Here is a 22,428-nt window from a genome sequence, read left to right on the forward strand (position 1 = left end):
CTCAGATACTTAGGAGCTCCCTGCTGCTGGGCAAGTCACTCAACCCTTCTGGATTTCCTTTGTCATCTGTAAAATTATCTGGAGAAGGAAAAGGCAAACCTCTCTAACATTTTTATCAAGAAAACCCCCTTTGGGGTCACGAAGACATGACTGAATAACAACAGGTAATTATTGTATAATCTGGGTAAATCACCTCCATTTCCAGGTTTCAACTTCTTCATTTGTAACATGAGGGAATTGGATTAGATGATCTCTATAATTCCTTCCAATTTAACATGATCCAAAAATGTGGCATGGCATCAAATTATTAAAAATTGCAAAAGATTATAAAACTCAATCTGAGTATGACTATGGGGGAAATGGCATGCTAATATGCTACTGGGGATGGCTTGAATTGGTTTAGTTTTTGTTGGAATGCTACATGGAAATTTTCAATAAAAATATCAAAAGTTTATGCCAGTTGCCTCAGCTATCCCAATTTCAAGGATATTGATGAGACGGAAAGGGGAGGGGGAGGAAGGACCTATATATGTAAAATATTTATGAAAAATTACCTCACCATAAAAAAATGAGAAATGCAAAAAATTCAAAGACCTGTCAGTATGTATTTGAAGTTGATGTAGAATAACAAAAGCAGAATCACAATTAAAAAATAATGCAAATTCTATGGCTACATCATTTGAAAAAGAACCATAACAACAGAAATAACATTCACGATCCATCCACACAGACAACAACCTTGTTATTACTTTGTTGATAGTAGGGATATACCTCATCTGCTTCTTACAACTATCTGTAAATAAGAAAATCATACGGTTAAGGTGTACTGTTATTTACAATCAGTTTTTAATGGCTTTTTTGTACTTTTTTTTGTTCTTGTGGACATAGTTGAATTCTAGTAATGACATTTCAAGTAAAATTTATTTCCTTTAAAAGAGAGTCATGCATTTGCAAAATAATAAAAACTGTGGTTAGATTAAAAATCAAGGTGAACATTTATCTGAATAAATGCTCTTGTCAGTAAGGTCAAAATGCCCTTTACAACAAAATGCCAAAATGTTTTTTTCTTTTATTTTAAAGAGAACTAAAACTCAGAATAAGCTAAATCTGGTGAAAGCCATTGTCATTAAAGACAATTAAAAGAATTTTCTTTTAAAAAAGAGAAAAGTTTTTATTAAGTGGCATAATTTCTTATTTCAAATGCACAAAATGATCTGTTCTTATAAATGTTGGAGCATCTAAGAAGTACTCACCTCTTACTTTGTTCTCTTTTCTCTACAAATAATGATATTTGAAGAAGGAAGGGTAGAACACAAATCATTAACAAGAAGTAGAAAATTCACAGCGGACAGATAGATTGAGTGTTAAGCCTGGAGTTAGGAAGACCTGAGTTCCACAGGATTAATGATGTAGCATGCTTACCAAAGTGAGATACCATTAGGACAGCACTTAGTATAGCACCTGCACATAATAGGTGCTTGATAAATTCTCTTTCCCCTCCTTTTCCCCCACCTCCTGAGAGAGAGATAATGAACACAAGGTACATGCAGAATAAAATCTGAATTTTTTTGATATGGCCAAAATAGAGATTTATTTTTTTTTAAAAATGTTTTCTTCTTCTTTTTTCCTTTCTCAGTGAGGGTGTAGGGGACAGGAATTATGTGTGAGAGAAAATAAATGTTTTTAAAAAATCTATTGCAGTCATTTACACAGTGGTAATGAGGGTCTGAAATAGGATAGTGGCTGTAGGAATGGAAAAGAGGGGGAGAGAATATGAGAAATATGATAGAAGTAGAATGAATAGGACTTAGCAATTGATTAGCTATAAAGGAGAGGGAAACACCAGACAGCTCACTTATTTCAAATCACAGGAAGGACTCATGGAGATCATCTCTAAGGTCCCTTACAACTCTAAAATTCTAATGTTTCATGATTTCCTAGCAAGCTGCTGGCTAAACATGTGTTGCAGAAATTTCTTTTTAAAACAAAGAAATGAGCTATTTAAATAAATCAGTGCTTCTTTCTTGAGGACACCTCACTCATGCACAATCTACTTTGGGCCAGCCATACAGTGCAAAGTTAGGGTCAGTAGGAGTCCCCAAGGCTCCTGACATACATGTAATTTGCCATTGCTAAGCTATAAGGCACTAGTTCAGAGATTCAGGAGAATGGCAGCATATAATTGAAAATGATACATATGCATCTAAATCTTTTAAAAAGCAAATTACAAAAATCAAGCTTATTCTGAGATGATCATTTTGTCAATGGTCTCCAGTGTTCCAATCAGCATAATTAAATAGTTAGATTTCTTTCAGATTGATTGTGGCTTTCACATTTTTATCATCCAAGGACCATTTTAGTGAGATGATTCTAAGCTAATAAGAACCCCTAAATTAGAACCTAATTAAGAGATGGAAAATACAAATGTATTTGTTTTTAGTTGGGTACAATTTTTATCAGAGGAATCATGAAAAATTAAAAATCATTAAACATCCTCCCAAACATTGTCATGCTGAGACAATGTATGTTTTGGTTCCTCCCTGCTACAAAACACATTCTGCTCCGGGTAACATCTGGGAAAGTGGCTCATTGCAAAGAGTGCCAGGTTTGGGTTTGAGATGAAAGTAGAAATCCTGGCACACATATTTACTCCTCAAGTGAACCTGGATGATTCAATAAGTCCCGAGGGTCATGATTTGCTCTTCTAAGATGAGGTGATTTCTAAGGTCCCTCCCAGCTCTAAACCTATGATCTTATGATCTTAAGATCCTATGACCCCTGAGATCCATTCTACTTCTGAACCTATAATGTCATAACCTGTAAAATAACAACAAAGCTTCTCTGGGAATCACTAATTCTTGTTCATCCTAAAGGGCTGATGACAACACAGGGTCATATCTTTTGCATGTGAATTGGAGTTGAATGAGACAGAGTTGGACCAAGTTATCAGCTTTACTCTTTCTTCCAGAATCATCCAAGTCCAGTGACAGTAACAAAAGTCAAGAAAACCGGCAATGCTCCAGTCTGACCTTGGCATCTGACCAAGCTTTAAGCACTCCACCATGCCAGCTTCAGCAACCTTCCTGGCCACTGAAACAAGTTGTTTTTTCATCTGCCCTTTCTGTCAAGGGAAGTCTTCACATGCTTCAGAGAGACATCCCCCAAATTCACCTGTTGGTTACCTTCAATCTGGTTTAGCCCATCTTCAGAGAAGGTATTACTGGGTTGTGGCTTCTGTGCATGCTACAGCATCTTAGAGCCACGGAGGAGAGCTGACTGGCAGGTAAACCAGCAGTAGATGAGCAGCCTTGGAAAGAGCTCAGCTAGCCCTTATGCCAGAGATGCAAGTTGTCCCGAACTCCCCATACACCCCAGGAAACCACTAACATCCAATGCCAGAAGTGAGAAGTGAGAGAAGCAGAGCTGGTATCTTCTCAAACCTTGATGAAATAATTATTATGCTTTATTTTTGTTGACTACATTTTGCTTTTCAAAGTGTTTTCAACTATTCTATCATTGGATTCTCACAAAATCCCATAAGGAAAGTTGGGTAAGTATTTTGATCATCCTCTGGTAGAAGAGGGGATTGAGGCCCATAGAATTTTAAGTATCAGACTAGAGGCTGACAGAAGCAGAATCAGAAACTAGGTATACTGATTCTCATCTACTGCATCTTCCAACATCCTAACTTTGAGATTCAATTCAATAAGCAGTTATCAAGCAGTGAGAGATACTGAGAATACAAAGCCCAAAAGCCCTTTCAAAAACTTCTGCTTTCAAGGAACTTACAGTCTTCATAAAACCAGAGCACAGCTTATCTATAAAGGTTGTAATGTATAAAATGTAGGGCATTAAGATGGCAACTAGGTAGCACAGTGGATAGAGTTCTGGTTTAGAGTCAAGAGGATTTGAATCCAGTTTCAGACAAGTCCTAGCTATGTGATCCTGGGCAAGACACTTAATTCTACTTGCCTCACTTTGGAAAAGGAGATGGGGAACCACAAATGTGGTCACGAACAGTCAGACATAATTGAAACAATTGAACAAAAAATGTATTTGGTTGGGGGAGAAGGGAATTAAAGAATTTTATGATACTCTTTTTAATAACTAGGAACAAATCCTTTTATTACTAGTGTTATTGTGTGTTTAAGGAAGAAATAGGGCAGCTAGATGGTGCAGTGGGTAGAATAACAGCCCTAAAGTCAGGAGGACCTGAGTTCAAATTTGACCTGAGATACTTAATACTTTGTGTGACTCTAGGCAAGTCACTTAACCCCAATTGCCTCAGCAAAAATAAAAATAAAAATAAAAATAAAAATAAAAATAATAATAATAATAAAGAAGGAAGTAAAATGAATCAATATCACTTTCTTGAGAATCACTTTGTCCTACTAGGGGTTGGCTAGACCAGCACCACCACCTTAAGAGAAGCAGGAGTCCTGGGATTCTTTGATTTGGTGGTGAGGAAAAAGAATGGAAGAGGGGGAGAGTTCAAAAAATCATATTGTAAAACCACTGCCCTAGAAAAATATCAAGCCAGGGCACTAGAATAGTGCTGTGGTAAGATTCATAAGAAAATTACATAGTGACTCAACCTTGAAAAATATTTTTTTAAGTTACTAAGTCCAAGGAATTTCCATTTGCCTTGCACATTTTCCATCATTTTCAATATATTCTCAGGTGTTGCTTCTAAGCCTACTCATCACCATGTATTTCTCCTGCTCTGATTCACCATAGGCTAAGAGAGCATAAGTACCAACTCAGAGAAAATGTGCTCCATCACATGACTTCAACCAACAGAATTCTAACTGGAAGCCCCAACCAACATGGGGGAAGAAACAGAAGCAATGTTTTGTATTTCTTTTAGGTCAACTATTCATATCTTGGACCCATTCTAACTGTCAAATCTTGCAATTCCTCCAATTATAGTTCATAAGTTCTGCATCTCTCCTGTGCACCAGGCAGTTCAACACAGAGAGCCAGCATAATATTGCCAAAGAGCAGTGGACTTCAAATGAAGAGGCAACCAAGTAGAAATCATACCTTTAATTTTCACTAGCATTTATAACCAGTATCAAGTCATTTAATCTCTCTATGCCTCAGTTTTCTCATCTACAAAATGGGGGTAATACTACCCATGATCTGTTGGGAGTATCACATGAGTGTTTTGCAAACTTTAAAATGCTATGGAATATTACTTATCATCATCATTATTATCATCCTGATTCATTATTATTATGATGCCTTTCAGATTCCTTGCTTTCTTTCAGAGCTCAGTACTGATACTGCTTCCTCCATCCAACCCTTTCCTAATGCCCCAATTAAAAATATTCTCTCCCTCTTCAAATATTCTTAATGTAGCCTGTCTAAACTTTTTCTCTATCAGTCCTGGTACCCAGAAGCTATTTAGTAAGGGACCCAGCTACTAAATACTAATGTACTTAGTACATTAGACCCAGTCTAAAGTAAATACCCAATTTTGGGCAGAAACTCGGCAACTTTGCAATCTCTACTTCCAATAGGCCCAACTATTAAGGACGAAGAAGTTAGAAAGTAATAGGAAAATAAGGGGGGCAGGAAGCTTGAACCACCAAAGATGTCAAGAGGAAGAATATTCAATTAAAAGTCTAGAGCACAAATAGATACATCAACAGAGAGAATACTAAAATTAGAAAGAATAATCACTAAAACCTTTAAAAGATTACAAAAATTTCTAAATAAATATTACACCCCAAAAAGAAAATTTAACCAATGCCTGATGCCACACAGAATTCTGCAGGAATTCAAATGAGCAGGAAACACAAAAACATAAGAGAACAAGGTAGAAGAGAACAAATATCAGAATCTATAGTCACAAAACAAACAAAAAACAGGAAAGTAAATAAATTTGAATGTATAGTCTTTCCAAAGAGATTAAAGAGAAGGCATCAGATTTGTAACAGAAATATACCAAGTGAAAGGACAATCTAGCAGAAGATAAGACAAAGGCAATATTATGCTAACACACAACATATATGTATCTATCTATCTATATCTATATCTATCTATCTATCTATCTATCTATCTATCTATATCTTTGTACAAACAAAAAACAATTTACCATGAAGATAGGATGAACAGAGACAAATTCAGGACCACAGATCTCCCAGAATCAAAACCTGAACATTATAATGCAGGAAATAATAGAAGAAAACTACCCAGAACTTCTGAATTCAGAAAACAAAGCATCAATCAAAAGAATCCACAGATGGCTTATAGAAAGGAAACAAATAAACAGTGTTTCAAACTCTAGGATGCATGGTGGTTAAATTTAACATTTTCAAATGATAGGAACAAATTCTGCATGGAGACTGGACAAAGACCTTCAATATAAAGAAAATCTGAATAACAAAAGACTATTCTACCTCCAGTAGAAATTTAAGAAAGCAATGAAATAATATATTCTGAAGAGCAAAGGAGTACAAGTTACATCTCCAAATAACCTGAAAACCTGGGTTTAATCAGTTTAAAAATATAGCTTTCTTTAGGAAAAGGGCATTTGAGGAATTCCTGAGTAAAAAAAAAAAAAAAAAAAAAAAAAAAGAAGCAGTATATTTGATTTGCAAACACCCTAGATAATAGAAACATAAGAAAGGCAAATAAATATAATTGCCAAGGAAATAATAATGAAATAATACACACCATTTCTGGAAATTACTTTTTAAAAGATGCTGTCACGAGAGTTAAAAAAAAAGTGGGACCACTAAGAATTTTTTAAAAAATATACAAAGAGATAAAAGTCTAATTTAAAGAAATTGAAGTATTAGTGGAGAAAGAAGGCTGATATAGCATGACTAAATCTTATAACCCTTTAAATATAAGTCAATGTATTTTATGGAACAAATTTAGAGAATAAAAAGTTGCATAAATGACTACAAGAAAGAATTGGAGTGAATGTATGATGTATTCATCAAGTTCTTGAGTGAACAACAAAAGAAAATGACTCCTATAGTCATAGGAAGGTGAATAGGTACAGGACAATGGGATAGGTGGCAAGAGAGAAAATTGAAATAGAGGAATCTTGAAAGTGAATCTTCAACCTACATGGAAAAAATACATATGCACATATATGCTCATACCTACACACATATACATAAATATATGTATATACATATATTTGTGTGTGTGATAGAATATGAGGACCTTACAATGAATATAACAGTATGGAGGAAGGAGAGGGTATGCTTGAAGACCACCATCTCTAAAAGAATACAGTGTTCCAAGGATAACAATTCCCTCAGGAGAGGGAATTGAAGCTTCTGGCACCAAATGACATACAGAATGATGGGAGGACATGGACCTAGAGATGAGATCATTTGACAAATAGAAATGAGAATAATCATGGGAAGGGCAGGATGGAGAGTTGTGCCATACAATTTGGGACAAAGGTTAATTTCTACTATGGGGCAATAACTATTCTCATTACTTTCCTCATTAAGTGATACTTCTAATAGTGAGATCTAACAGGAAAAAAAAGGACAGTGATACAAGGACTACAAAGAATGAAACTGGTAAGACGGAGTTCAAAACTTGGTATTTCAGAAGCCTTAACCTAAAGAAATTAAAGAAAAAAAAATAAAGACAATAAATCAAAGAATAAAATCTCTGAACAGGAGAAGAGAATTAATGATGATAACAAAGTTAAATAAACCCTTAGAAAAAGTTGCTGACAAAGAAAAACAAACAAAAGAAAGGAGGGAAGGATTTTGAATTAGCTACTTAAGTGAGATGGAAAAATGGGAGAAAAAGAGGGATGTTTAAATAAAATAAAATAATAGAAATGAATGACTCAAGTTAAACTCCAAAAGTAGGAAAAGAGTTGAATAACAGAAAAGGGTAAGTGGGGAAGAGCCTATACTAATAGGGTTATGTCAAAGTAAGTTAAGCAGAACTAATCATAGGGCAAAGTAATGACTTTTAAAAAGAGGAAAATAGGGCGGAGCGAAGATGGCGGAGAAGAAACACACGACTCAGTGAACGTCCTCACTCCCTCACAACCAATTAGATAAATTAAGTCTCAAAATTAGCTCAGGACTGATAGATACCACAAGGACTGGAAGCACGACTTACCAGCTGAAGAGAATCTGGAGTTTCAACAGGAAAGGTCAGTTCTCAGGGGAGGAATAAGAAAGACCAGCACAGACGGTGGGGTAGGGGCACACTGCGCCCATTGCGCTGGGAGGGGCTCTGGGATCAGAGAAGCCACTGAGGTAAAGGAATCTGGCACAGGCTGTTAGCTCTTCTCTGCTAATTATTTAGCAGTTCAGAAGAGAAAGCCAAAATATTTTAAAACTCAGATTAGATTTTCCCCGGACCCTGGGGGTGACTCAGGCACAGATCTCGGAGCCAGGGGGTGTGGCCTCAGCTACCTCCTGAGAATAGTTAAGAGACTGACAAGTGGGTGGATACGGCCCAAGGCAACACACACTGCCTAGCTTAGCTGGAGGGAGTGGAACTCAGCTCCAGGAAGTCCCAGAGAAGCGGAACCTTTGAACTAGGGACCGCGGTTTCTGGCAGACACTTCCAGTTTGAGCGCAAGGGCTTCTTACGTCACCTGCTGCAGACACCCACTCCCCACCCGGACACATAGGCTGGGCTTCCTGCTGTCTTCACTATTCTAAGCCCTCGAAGCACAGTAGTGCTAATCACCTCTGAGGCACTCCCAGGGAGAGGGTGGGGAACTCTCTCCCAGAGCTCTCTCTTAGCTCAGGCGCAGGGGCCGCTGCATCCATCCGGTCTGGGAGGAAGCTGGTAAAGAAGTAAATAATTTCCTACCCCAGAGACAGACCCCAAAAGATTTTTTTTAAGTATGAGCAAAAAAGCTAGAAAAACCATAGATTCCTTCTATACAGAGAAAGAGCGGGTGTCCAACCCCAAGGAAGTTGACAGCAGAGAATCAGATAACAACCTAAAGGGGAACGATTCCTGCCCCCCATCACATAACTCTCTCCTAGAAGAAGCTCTTAAAAAATTGAGGGAGATCGAAGAAAAATGGGGAAAAGAAAGGGAAGTTATGATAGAGAATAACAATGTCCTGAAATTGGAGTTGGAAAAAATAAAGAATTCACAGGAGATGCAGGGAAACAAAATTAGTGAATTAGAAAAGGTTAAAAAAACACAGGAAAGTAGGATTTCTGAATTGGAAAAGATAAAAAAGTCTCAAGAAAATAGAATTTCTGAATTGGAAAAAGAAAATAATTCTCAAAAAAAAAAATTAGGGAAATGGAAAAAAACTCAATAGAGCAAAATAATTCATTTAAAAACGAAATTGGGCATTTACAAAAAGAACTAAAAACTGTGAAAGAAGAAAATAACTCCTTAAAAGTCAGGATGGAACAAATAGAAATGAATGATTCACAGAGAACCCAAGAATCAGTCAAACAAAACAAAAAAAATGAGAAGCTGGAGAACAACGTCAAATACTTACTGGGAAAATCTATAGACCTGGAAAATAGATCTAGGAGAGATAATCTGCGGATTATTGGACTTCCAGAAAACTATGACCAAAAAAAGAGCCTAGATTCTATTTTACAAGAAATTATCAAAGAGAACTGTCCAGAGATAATAGAAACAGAAGGGAAAGTAGATGTGGAAAGAATTCATCGAACTCCTTCTGAAATAGACCCTAAAAAAAGAACACCACGGAATATTGTGGCTAAGCTGCAGAATTACCACACAAAGGAGAAAATCCTGCAAGCAGCTAGAAAAAAACAATTTAAATACCAAGGTGCCACAATAAGGGTCACCCAAGATCTGGCTGCCTCCACATTAAAAGATAGAAGGGCCTGGAACCTGATATTCCGTAAGGCAAAAGATCAAGGACTGCAACCACGAATGAACTACCCAGCTAAGTTTAGCATCTTTTTCCATGGAAGAAGATGGTCATTCAATGAAACAGAGGAATTCTATATGTTTCTAAGAAAAAAACCAGACTTAAATAAAAAATTTGATCTACATCCACAAGACTGAAGAGAAACAGAAAAAGGTACACAGAACCCTTGAGAACTGTAACTCTGTTGTGGGTATATAAAAAATACTCAAGGATAATTTGATTTTACTGATATAAAAGAAAAAAAGGGGGGTGTGGTAAAGGGAAGGAGGTCGGTTCAGAAAAAGGGGAAGGAGTGATAAAAAGAGGGAAACTACATCCCAGGAAGAGACATAGAAAATACACCATATCTGAGGGAACTTAGTGAGGGGGAGAATCATTGTGTGAATCTTACTCTCATCAGAAGAGGCTCAAAGAGTAAATAATTAACATATTTGTTTTTCAGAGAATTTTCTCTCACCTCATTAAAAGGGGGGAGAGGAAAAGGGGAAAGGAAAAGGAGAATAAGTGAAGGGACTTGGAGGGAGGGGGGAGGGATCCTAAAAAAAAAAAAAAAAGGAGGGAGGGTTGCGCGTCACAAGGGGGGTCTGTAAATTAAATATCGGGGAGGGGGATCAGGGGGGTCAAGGGAAAAAAGTATAATCTGGGGATAATACGATGGCAGGAAATACAGAATTAGTAATTTTAACTGTAAATGTAAATGGGATGAACGATCCCATCAAACGGAGACGGATAGCAGATTGGATCAAAAAGCAGAACCCTACAATATGTTGTCTACAGGAAACACACTTAAAGCAGGGAGATACATACAGAGTAAAGGTAAAAGGTTGGAACAGAGCTTATTATGCTTCAGGTAAAGCCAAAAAAGCAGGGGTAGCTATCCTTATCTCAGATCAAGCAAAAGCAGAAGTAGATCTCGTTAAAAAAGATAAGGAAGGAAACTATATCCTGCTGAAAGGTAGCATAAATAATGAAGCCATATCAATACTAAACATATATGCACCAAGTGGTATAGCATCTAACTTTCTAAAGGAAAAGTTAAGAGAACTGCAAGAAGAAATAGACAGTAAAACTATAATAGTGGGAGATCTCAACCTTGCACAAATCAAACCACAAAACAAACAAGAAAGAAATTAAAAAAGTAAATAGAACATTAGAAAAACTAGGTATGATAGACCTTTGGAGAAAACTGAATGGCAATAGGAAGGAATATACTTTCTTCTCAGCAGTTCATGGATCCTATACAAAAATTGACCATATATTAGGACATAAAGATCTCAAAATTAAATGTAGGAAGGCAGAAATAATAAATGCCTTCTTCTCAGATCACAATGCAATAAAAGCTACATTCAGTAAAAAGTTAGGGGTAAATAGACCAAAAAGTAATTGGAAACTGAATAATCTCATCTTAAAGAATGACTGGGTGAAAGAGCAAATTATAGAAACAATTAACAATTTCACCCAAGATAATGATAATGATGAGACATCATATCAAAATCTTTGGGATGCAGCTAAAGCAGTAATAAGGGGAAATTTTATATCTTTAGAGGCTTATTTGAAGAAAATTGAGAAAGAGAAGATTAACGAATTGGGCTTACAACTTAAAAGGCTAGAAAAAGACCAAATTATAAACCCCCAACCAAAAATTAAACTCGAAATACAAAAATTAAAAGGAGAAATCAATAAAATTGAAAGTAAAAAAACTATTGAATTAATAAATAAAACCAAGAGTTGGTTTTATGAAAAAGCCAATAAAATAGATAAACCTTTGGTAAATTTGATCAAAAAAAAGAAAGAGGAAAATCAAATTGATAGTCTTACAAATGAAAAGGGGGATCTTTCCACCAATGAAGAGGAAATTAGAGAAATAATAAGGAGTTACTTTGCCCAACTTTATGCCAATAAATTTGATAACTTAAGTGAAATGGATGACTTTCTCCAAAAATATAGGCTCCCTAGATTAACAGAGGAGGAGATAAATTGCTTAAATAGTCCCATTTCAGAAAAAGAAATAGAACAAGCTATTAATCAACTCCCCAGGAAAAAATCCCCAGGGCCAGATGGATTCACATGTGAATTCTACCAAACATTTAAAGAACAATTAGCCCCAATGTTATATAAATTATTTGAAAAAATAGGGGATGAAGGAGTCCTACCAAACTCCTTTTATGACACAGACATGGTACTGATACCTAAACCTGGTAGATCGAAAACTGAGAAAGAAAATTATAGACCAATCTCCTTAATGAATATTGATGCTAAAATCTTAAATAAGATATTAGCAAAAAGACTTCAGAAAATCATCTCCAAGATAATACACTATGATCAAGTAGGATTTATTCCAGGAATGCAGGGCTGGTTTAATATTAGGAAAACTATTAATATAATTGACCATATTAATAATCAAATTAATAAGAACCATATGATCATCTCAATAGATGCAGAAAAAGCATTTGACAAAATCCAACATCCATTCCTACTAAAAACTCTTGAGAGTATAGGAATAAATGGATTATTCCTTAGAATAATCAGGAGTATATATTTAAGACCGTCAGTAAGCATAATATGCAATAGAAATAAACTGCAACCTTTCCCAGTAAGATCAGGAGTGAAACAAGGTTGCCCACTATCACCATTACTATTCAATATAGTACTAGAAACGCTAGCCTCGGCAATAAGAGCCGAGAAAGAGATTCAAGGAATTAGAGTAGGAAATGAGGAAATCAAACTATCACTTTTTGCAGATGACATGATGGTATACTTAGAGAACCCCAAAGACTCTGCTAAAAAGCTACTAGAAATAATTCAAAATTTCAGCAAAGTGGCAGGATACAAAATAAATCCACATAAATCCTCGGCATTTTTATATATCACTAACAAAATGCAACAGCAAGAGATACAAAGAGAAATTCCATTCCAAACAAATGTTGAGAGTATAAAATATTTGGGAATCCATCTACCAAAGAAAAGTCAGGAATTATATGAGAAAAATTACAAAACACTTGCCACAAAAATAAAATCAGATTTAAATAATTGGAAAGACATTCAGTGCTCTTGGATAGGCCGAGCGAATATAATAAAGATGACAATACTCCCCAAACTAATCTATTTATTTAGTGCTATACCAATCAGACTCCCAAGAAACTATTTTAATGACCTAGAAAAAATAACAACAAAATTCATATGGAAGAATAAAAGGTCAAGAATTGCAAGGGAACTAATGAAAAAAAACTCAGAGGAAGGTGGTCTAAGTGTACCTGATCTAAAGCTATATTATATAGCAGCAGTCACCAAAACCATTTGGTATTGGCTACGAAATAGACCGGTAGATCAGTGGAACAGATTAGATACAAAGGACAAAAAAGGGTACATCTATAGCAATCTAATCTTTGACAAACCCAAAGATTCCAACATTAGGGATAAAAATTCATTATTCGGAAAAAACTGTTGGGAAAACTGGAAATTAGTATGGCAGAAATTAGATATGGATCCACACTTAACACCATATACCAAGATAAGATCAAAATGGGTCCATGATTTAGGCATAAAGAGGGAGATAATAAATAGATTAGAGAAACAGAAAATAGTCTACCTCTCAGACTTGTGGAGGAGGAAGGAATTTATGACCAGAGGAGAACTAGAGATCATTATTGATCACAAAATAGAAGATTTTGATTACATCAAACTAAAAAGTTTCTGTACAAATAATACTAATGCAAACAAGATTAGAAGGGAAGTAACAAATTGGGAAAATATTTTTAAAAACAAAGGTTCTGACAAAGGTCTCATTTCCAAAATATATAGAGAACTGACCCTAATTTATAAGAAACCGAACCATTCTCCAATTGATAAATGGTCAAAGGATATGAACAGACAATTCTCAGAGGAAGAAATTGAAACTATATCCACTCACATGAAAGAGTGTTCCAAATCACTACTGATCAGAGAAATGCAAATTAAGACCACTCTGAGATACCACTACACACCTGTCAGATTGGCTAAGATGACAGGAACAAATAATGACAAATGTTGGAGGGGATGTGGGGAAACTGGGACACTAATACATTGCTGGTGGAGTTGTGAAAGAATCCAGCCATTCTGGAGAGCAATCTGGAATTATGCCCAAAAAGTTATCAAACTGTGCATACCCTTTGACCCAGCAGCGCTACTACTGGGATTATATCCCAAAGAAATACTAAAGAGCGGAAAGAGACATATATGTGCCAAAATGTTTGTGGCAGCTCTTTTTGTTGTAGCTAGAAACTGGAGGATGAATGGATGTCCATCAGTTGGAGAATGGTTGGGTAAATTGTGGTATATGAAGGTTATGGAATATTATTGCTCGGTAAGAAATGACCAGCAGGAGGAATATAGAGAGGCCTGGAGAGACTTAAATCAACTGATGCTGAGTGAAATGAGCAGAACCAGAAGATCACTGTACACTTCAACAACAATACTGTATGAGGATGTATTCTGATGGAAGTGGAAATCTTCAACATAAAGAAGATCCAACTCACTTCCAGTTGATCAATGATGGACAGAGGTAGCTGCACCCAGAGAAGAAACACTGGGAGGGGAATGAAAATTGTTAGCACTAATATCTGTCTGCCCAGGTTGCATGTACCTTCGGATTCTAATGTTTATTGTGCAACAAGAAAATGATATTCGCACACATGTATTGTACCTAGACTATATTGTAACACATGTAAAATGTATGGTATTGCCTGTCGTCGGGGGGAGGGAATAGAGGGAGGGGGGGTAAATTGGAAAAATGAATACAAGGGATAATATTATAAAATATATATATATATATATATAATAATAATAAAAAAAAATAAAATAAAATATATAGAAAATAAAAAAAAGAGGAAAATATAAACCTATTTTTAAAAAATAGAGGGACACAATTTGAAAAGAATATAAACTTAAATCTCATAATGTTGATTATAAATGAATTAAAGAATCCAACAAAATTAAAGAGAACAACAGATTAGATTTTTTTAAGTCACAATTTGTTGGTTATCCCCCCAAAATATAAAAAGCAAAAATATACATAAAATCAAAATGGGGTGATGGAACAAAATTTACTACATATTACGTGAAACCAAAAAGCAGGATTTTCATTAACACAGATAAAAGAAAAATCACACTATATGATAGACAAGGAACAGATATCAGATAAGCTCCATATTGCATAGCATCTAAATTCATTTAAGAATTGACTAAAAAGCAAAAAAGAAAAAAAAAAGTCCTAAGAAGCTTTAATGGACCTTCCTCACTGGTAGCACAGTAGATAGAGCACTGGGCATGGACTCAGAAAATGCAAACTCAAATATGACCTCTGAAATGTATTACTTATGTGATCCTGGGCAAGTCATTTACCTCTATTTCCTTCAGGTTCCTCAACTGTAAAATGGGAATAATAATAGCATATATCTCACAGAGTTGGAATAAGGATCAAAAGAGATAATATTTGTAAAAGGACTTACCTTTTGCCTGGCACATTTTTGTTATTGTTCAATTGTTTAGTTATGTCCAATTCTTTGTGACCCTGTGGACCATATTGCCTATGTAGTTTTCTTGGCAAAGATACAGGATTGGTTTGCCATTTCCTTCTCCAGAGAATTAAGCCAAATAGAGATAAAGTGACTTGCCTAGGGTCATACAGCCAATTAATGTCTAAGGCCAGATTTTAACTGGCCAGATTTTAGCACAGTAGGTGCTATAGAAATCTTATTCACTCCTCTTATTCCCCATTCCTAACAGAGAGATGGCCAAAGGAGAAAATATAGAATTAAACAAATTTTTAGAGAGTTTCTAAGATATTCATGGTACAGGATCACTAGAGGATGTGTTTATTTGTGTGCACAAATTAGCACCACAAGACAATTAAAAAAATAAACAAACCATGTGTTAAGTCACAGAAATTTTGCAAATAAATATAAAAAGGTAGAAATTCAGGACCAGTTCCAGAGTCAGTAGGACCCAGGTTCAATTCTGACCTCAGACAAAGAATACTTACTAGCTTTGTGACCCTGGATAAGTCTCTTAACACCAATTGCCTCATGGGGGAAAAACAGACAAACAAAATAAGGTAGAAATGCTAAACACATCATTTACAGACATGCAATGAAATTAGTAATAAATTCAAAGAGTGGATATAAAAAAGATCTAAGCAAAGGTTAAATAATAAAAATACTAAATAACAAGTGAGTCAAAAAAACAAATCAGACAATTATTTTGTGAGCCAGTGAGAATGTTGAGAATTTCATGAATACAGTTAACACAGTGCTCAAAGAAAAAATGTATATCCCTAAAACTATACATTGACCAACTAAAAAAAGATCAAAGGGCTGAATATGCTTTTTTTTTTTTTTTAAATTAGAGAGCCAACAAATAGGCAGATAAGTAACAATAAATAGGAGGTCAGGAATAAGGAAGGGGCAAATTCAAGCTTTGCTTCAAGTACTAGTTAAGTGACCCTGGAAAATCATTTAATGTCTGCCTGCTTCATTTTTGTCATCTATAAAATAGATTACATAAATAACAATAAGGTTGTTGTGAGGATCAAATAAATTAGTACACTTAAAGCATTTTGCAAAATTTAAAACACTATGTAAGTGGTAGTTATTGCTGTTGTATTATTATCTATGTATGTAATCACTTCTCAAGACTTAAAATGCCATATAAATATTAACTAGGAAAAAACTCAAAATAAGCATAAAAGAGGATACCTTGAAAATTAGAGCAGAAATGGGTAGATTGAAAATTAAAAAAAAACTGATAAAATTAAAATCAGTTTCTTGTGATAGTTGAACAAAATTGGTAAGTCTTTGGCCATATATTTAAAAAGAAGAGAGAAGAAAATAGAATCAACCAAATAAAAAGGGGACAAAATGAAATTACAATAAAGCTAAAAGAATTTAAAAGAATTATCAGGATAGTCATTGGGTTTAGTTGCTACCAAGATTCTCGAATGTACTCAGCATTCCTGAGTAAAAGGAATTATCTTCTTCCCAAGTTTTTTTGTTGACAAAAATATTTTTCTTTCATTTATTCTCCTACCAAAGCTCCTCTGATGCCTTACTGTGACCTGATGGGTGGCACTGGTTATGCTGGTCAAGAACCAGCATTTGTAGAAGCTACAAAGCTTAAAAATTTTTGAGCAAATTCCAAGGACCAGACTATGTCTGTTGGTCTAGGACCAGCCTAATCAAACATAGAAAGGTTCATTCCCAGAAGTTTGGCCACTAGATTGTCAATTGTCTTATCCCTGGTTCTTATATTAATTCTGGTCTCTCTCATTAGATTGTAACCTCCTTGAGGACAGGGACTGTCTTTTGACTCTTTTTGTATCCCCAGTATTTAGCACAGTGCCTGTAATATAGTATGCACTTAATAAATATTTATTGACTGATTGGTTAGTCTTTTTCTCTTTGTCTGAAACTTGAAGCCAAAACCTTCCTGTAAGAACCTTTCAGAAGACCTAGAATATCTCTGCACCTGACTTAACCAGGAACAAAATGGCTCTCCTTTTGTCCGATCCACACATGTGGACCTTAGTGCACATCTTTGGCATACATATCAAGGAAGAATGGAAAGAAGGCAGAAAATAATCAATGAAGAAGTATTTATTAAGCACCTATTCGATGTCAGAAACTAGCTATGTGCTACAGATATAGAGGCAAAAAATAAAACCATTTATTTCTCCAGGAGTTTACAGACCATAAGAGAAGATAGTAAATAGATTCAAGTTAATTTGGGGAAGAAAAACATTAAGACCTGGGAAGAAGAAAATCAGAAAAGATTTCTTGTAGAAGGTGATTCTTGGACTGAAGGAAACAATTAGTCTGAAAGAAGAGGTTGATGTGAGGTTAGGATACATTCCAAGCACAAGGGATAACCTGTTCAGGGATACAGGGACAAGCATCCTTAGAATCAGGTCTTGCTTTCTGTGACTTTGCTCACAATTGCCAATTCTTCCATTCATCTCCATCTGAGACACTGAAAATCTGCCTATGTAGACCCAGAGTACTCTGGTGAACCTCCTAAATGAGCTAATTTGCATGAATCTGCTTGGGAACTTGTTGATTCTTTCAGTTCTGGATCACTATCTCTGCTGGGGCTTTTGTGTCTGTGAGATGTCTCTTTCTTAGTAAGATTCTTGCTATTGGCTCCTCTGAAACAGCCCTATTGTCATGGCAGTAAATTCATTAAGGGATCTAGTAGAGAAACTACAGAGTTCCTTTCTTCAAGAATCATGAAACCATTATTATAAATTACCATTCTTGGCTACTAAAGATTTTCCCGTGGAGCTTAAAATGTAAAGACTTCACTGATGGGAGGTATTACAGAAGCAGACACCCTTTCCAAATGTGTTTTTTATTTAATGAAGAAGTGGGTGAGTTGTTTTACCCCTTTTTGACTCAGTTTATTCTTCTGCAGAGTGGAACAATGATGTCCACTCATCTTTTGAAGGAAGTTCATGGAGAATAACAATTCTATGATTTGATATTTTGAGCTCCTGTTAATTACAAGGGCTACATACATAGAGAGGTCATAAAGTCCTGTCAGGCAAAGGCTGCTAACCCCATTGAATGGTAAATCTTCAGAGTCTCAGATTTGGCACACAGAGTGGGCAGAAACTAATCAACACACAGCCCCTATCTGTCATCTTCTCGGGCTTCCTAGTGCCTAGTTTGCATACCTATCTTTACATTGACTGACATTTCATGCATCCTGTAAGCTCATCTATCCTCTGACTTGCTGTAAAATTCCAAAAGGATATATGGGAACAGTATGCCTTACCTGTCATTACGCTCTGTTCATTTCATCAGGAGCTGGAAACATCAATTTCCCTTTAGCTTTGCCAGTGGCACAGAACAGCTCCAGGATTCTTGAAGCAAGAAAAGCTGCTGAATCTCTTCTAGTACTTCCCCAGTCTGGAGCCTCCTCTCTCTTCCTTCTTCTCTACCTGCTGCATTTACTCAGGATGTCACAAAGACAAACATCTCCCCAAGTATTCCAGATTCACAGCCATGTCTGAAGGGACCTGCATGGCACAACACATTCCATCATCAGTTCATTCCACTAGCTCAAGATATATAGATATAGATATTTCCAGGCTTTGATAATTCTTGCTTCTCCCACCAATTTCCCTATTGCCCTAGATAATCTGGTCCCACTTTATTTATCTAACAGCTAATTGCTAGGAAGGCTTTTCCCCCCTATCACATCTAAATGTGTATTTCTGCATTTTCCATCTATTGCTTCTACTTCTGCCCTCGGGGAGTACAGAATAAACATAAAATAAAAATAAATAACAGAATAAAACCTAATCCCTTTTTCATGTGTCAATCCTCCAAATGGTGTAAAATATCTATCATGTCCTAGAATTCTTTTCTTTTGCAGACTAAACATCCTCAGGTCCTTCAACTGATCCTGGCATGGATCCCCCATTTTGATCATTCTATCTTTGCTGTATCCAAATGTAGCCTCAGACATTTAAAAGCTGCATAATTTTGAGTAAGTTACTTAATCTATATTTGAACTCAGGTCTTGCTGGACCAAGGTCCAGGGTTCACCTAGCTGACAACTATCTGTTCTACTTCTAGAGTCAATTACAAATTTGATAAGCATTTACCTATGCCTTTATCCAAGTTACTGATATATGTTTTAGGGGTGAAGGACTTGGGGCTTCTTTTGAGGGGGTATTTTAAAAAATAGTTCTAGCAATAGTTTCCTATACCTCTCCATTAGAAACCTCTTTCCAAGATGATGTTAAGCTATCTGTCTACAAAACATAATGAGAGGGCTATGCATATACCTCTACAGAGAATACCCGTATTGATGGAAGAATAGTTTATGGGATCACAGGATCTTAGATTTAGACTTGAAAGAGATCTTGGAGGTCATCTGATCCAAACTTTTTATTTTACAAATGAGGAAACTAAAGTCCAGAGGTTACACTTGTAGGTAATATCACTGAGATTACAATCTAGTTTCTCTGACTCCAAATCTAGAACTCAAATACTTGTAGCCTCTCACATATGAATCAATCAATCAATTTGTTAACTAGCATTTATTTAGTCCCTACCATGTGGCACTGTACTAGAGACTGGGAGTTTAAAGGCAAAAACAAAATAGTAATGTTTGAGCTGAGCTTTGAAGAAAACGCAAAAGTGCAATAAAGAAATGGTAGACATTCAGAGCAAAGATATAGATAGCAGATGGAATGTCACATATGAACAACAGCACAAAAACCATTTTCACTGTGGAGTGCATGGAGGGACTTAAAATCTCATGGCTGCCTCAGCTCTAGAGTAAAATCCCTATTTCTCTGGTAATACCTTTTCACAACCTGTCCTTGTTCTCTCTCTAGCTATGTTGTGAAGGACATTAAATACTAGAGGAATATGAATTTTACTCTAGAAGTAAGAGGTAGCCACGAGAGTTTATTGAGCAGAAGAGTAACATTGTCAGATGTGTGCATTAGGAAAAGCATTTTGGGGACAGTTAGATGATATAGTTGATTGAGCACTGAATAAGAAGGATCTGATTTCAAATCCAGTCTCAGACTAGCTGTGTGACTCTGTTCAAGTCACTTAATCCCAATTGTCTCAAGGAAAAAAGGGGGGGGGAGAAAAAGCATTTTGGCAGCTATATGAGGGGTTAATTAGAGAGGAGAGAGACTAAAAGCAGAGAGACCAATTAGGAGCCCATTACACTAATGCAGATAAAAAAGAAAATGATAAAGCCTAAACTAAAGTTGTAACTGTGTTAGTGAAAAGAAGGGGACAGAGAGGAGAGATATTGTGGAGATTGAACAGCAGAATTCCTGGCAAATAGTAAGCACTTACTAATTGCTTATTGATTTGACTTCATTTAGCAACTAATGGACATGTGAGCTATGATATTGGGAAAAGTGTTTTGCCTTGGCAGATAAAATCCCAAATATTTTATATTATCCACATTTAAGTGAAATTTCTCTTTGTATCTCTTGCTGCTGGACTTCGTTGGTAATATATAAAAATGATGATATTTATGTGGATTTATTTTGTATCCTGCAATTTTACTAAAGTTGTGAATTGTTTCTAGTAGTTTTTTATTTGATCCTCTAGGGTTCTCTAAGTATACCATCATATCATCTGCAAAGAATGATAATTTGGTTTCTTCATTACCTACTCTAATTCCTTTAATCTTGTTTTCTTCTCTTATTGCAAAAGCTAACATTTCCAATGCAATGTTAAATAGTAATGGTGATAGTGGGCAACCTGTTTCATCCCTGATCTTATTGGGAATGATTGTAGTTTATTGCCTTTACATATGATGCTTACTGATGGCTTTAAATAGATGCTACTAATCATTTTAAGGAAAATCCATTTATTCCTATAGTCACTAGTATTTTAATAGTAATGGGTGTTGGACTTTATCAAACACTTTTTCTGCATCTATTGAGATAATCATATGATTTTTGTTAGTTTGGATATTGATATAGTCAATTATGCTAATAGTTTATCTATTATTGAACCAGCCCTGCATTCCTGGTATAAATATTACTTGATCATGGTATGTTATCCTGGGATGACTTTCTGTAATACCCTTTGCTAATATTTTATTTAAGATTTTTACATCAATAATCATTAGGGAAATTAGTCTATAATTTGTTTTCTATAATCCTATGGTTTAGACATCAGCACCATATCTGTGTCATAAAAGGAATTTGGTGAGACTCTTTCTTTCCCTATTTTTTCAAATAGTTTGCATAGTAATGGAATTAATTGTTCTTTAAGTATTTGGTAGAATTCACATGTAAATCCATCTGGTCCTAGAGATTTTTTCTTAGGTAGTTGATTAATAATTTATTCTATTTCTTTTTCTAAAATGGGACTTTTTAAGCAATTTATTTCCTCTTCTATTAATCTGGACAGTCTATATTTTTGTAGGTATTCCTCCATTTCACTTATATTATCAAATTTATTGACATAAAATTGGGCAAAAAAATTCCAAATTATTGCTCTAATTTCCTCTTCATTAGTGGAAAGTTCTCCCTTTTCATTTTTGATATTAACAATTTGATTTTTTCTTTCCTTTTTCTAATTAAAATAACTAAAGGTTAAGCTATTTTGTTGGATTTTTCATAAAATCAACTCTTAGTTTTACTGATTAATTCAATAGTTTTCTTGCTTTCAATTTTATTAATCTCCCCTTTTATTTTCAGAATTTCAAATTTGGTATTTAATTGGGGGTTTTACTTTGTTCTTTTTCTAGCTTTTTTAGTTATAAGCTCAATTCATTTATCTTCTCTTTCTCTATTTTATTCAAGTAAGCATCTAGAGATATAACATTTCCCCTAATAACCATTTTGGCTGCATCTCATTATTGTCATTCTCTTGAATAAAATTGTTGAATGTGTTTCACCCATTCATTCTCTAGGATTAGATTATTTAGTTTCCAACTAATTTTGGGCCTATTTTCCCCTGGCCTTTTATCGCATGTAATTTTTGTTGCATCATGATCTGAAAAAATGCATTTACTATTTATGCCCTTTCTGCATTTGA

At 35.3% G+C, this 22,428-nt stretch overlaps 1 protein-coding gene across 6 annotated transcripts in view; it reads right to left on the bottom strand.

Annotated features, from left to right (window-relative positions):
* ZBTB7C (zinc finger and BTB domain containing 7C) overlaps positions 1 to 22,428 on the bottom strand; it is a 553,406-nt gene that overhangs the window by 404,127 nt on the left and 126,851 nt on the right. For all 6 annotated transcript variants that reach the window (XM_074279336.1, XM_074279335.1, XM_074279330.1 and 3 more), the window contains one exon: positions 18,677 to 18,920. The gene's annotated coding sequence lies outside the window, so the exon portion shown is untranslated. The remainder of the gene's footprint in view (positions 1 to 18,676; positions 18,921 to 22,428) is intronic.

The sequence above is a fragment of the Sminthopsis crassicaudata genome, chromosome 1, assembly GCF_048593235.1.
Source record: "Sminthopsis crassicaudata isolate SCR6 chromosome 1, ASM4859323v1, whole genome shotgun sequence".
Lineage (NCBI taxonomy): Eukaryota > Metazoa > Chordata > Mammalia > Dasyuromorphia > Dasyuridae > Sminthopsis > Sminthopsis crassicaudata.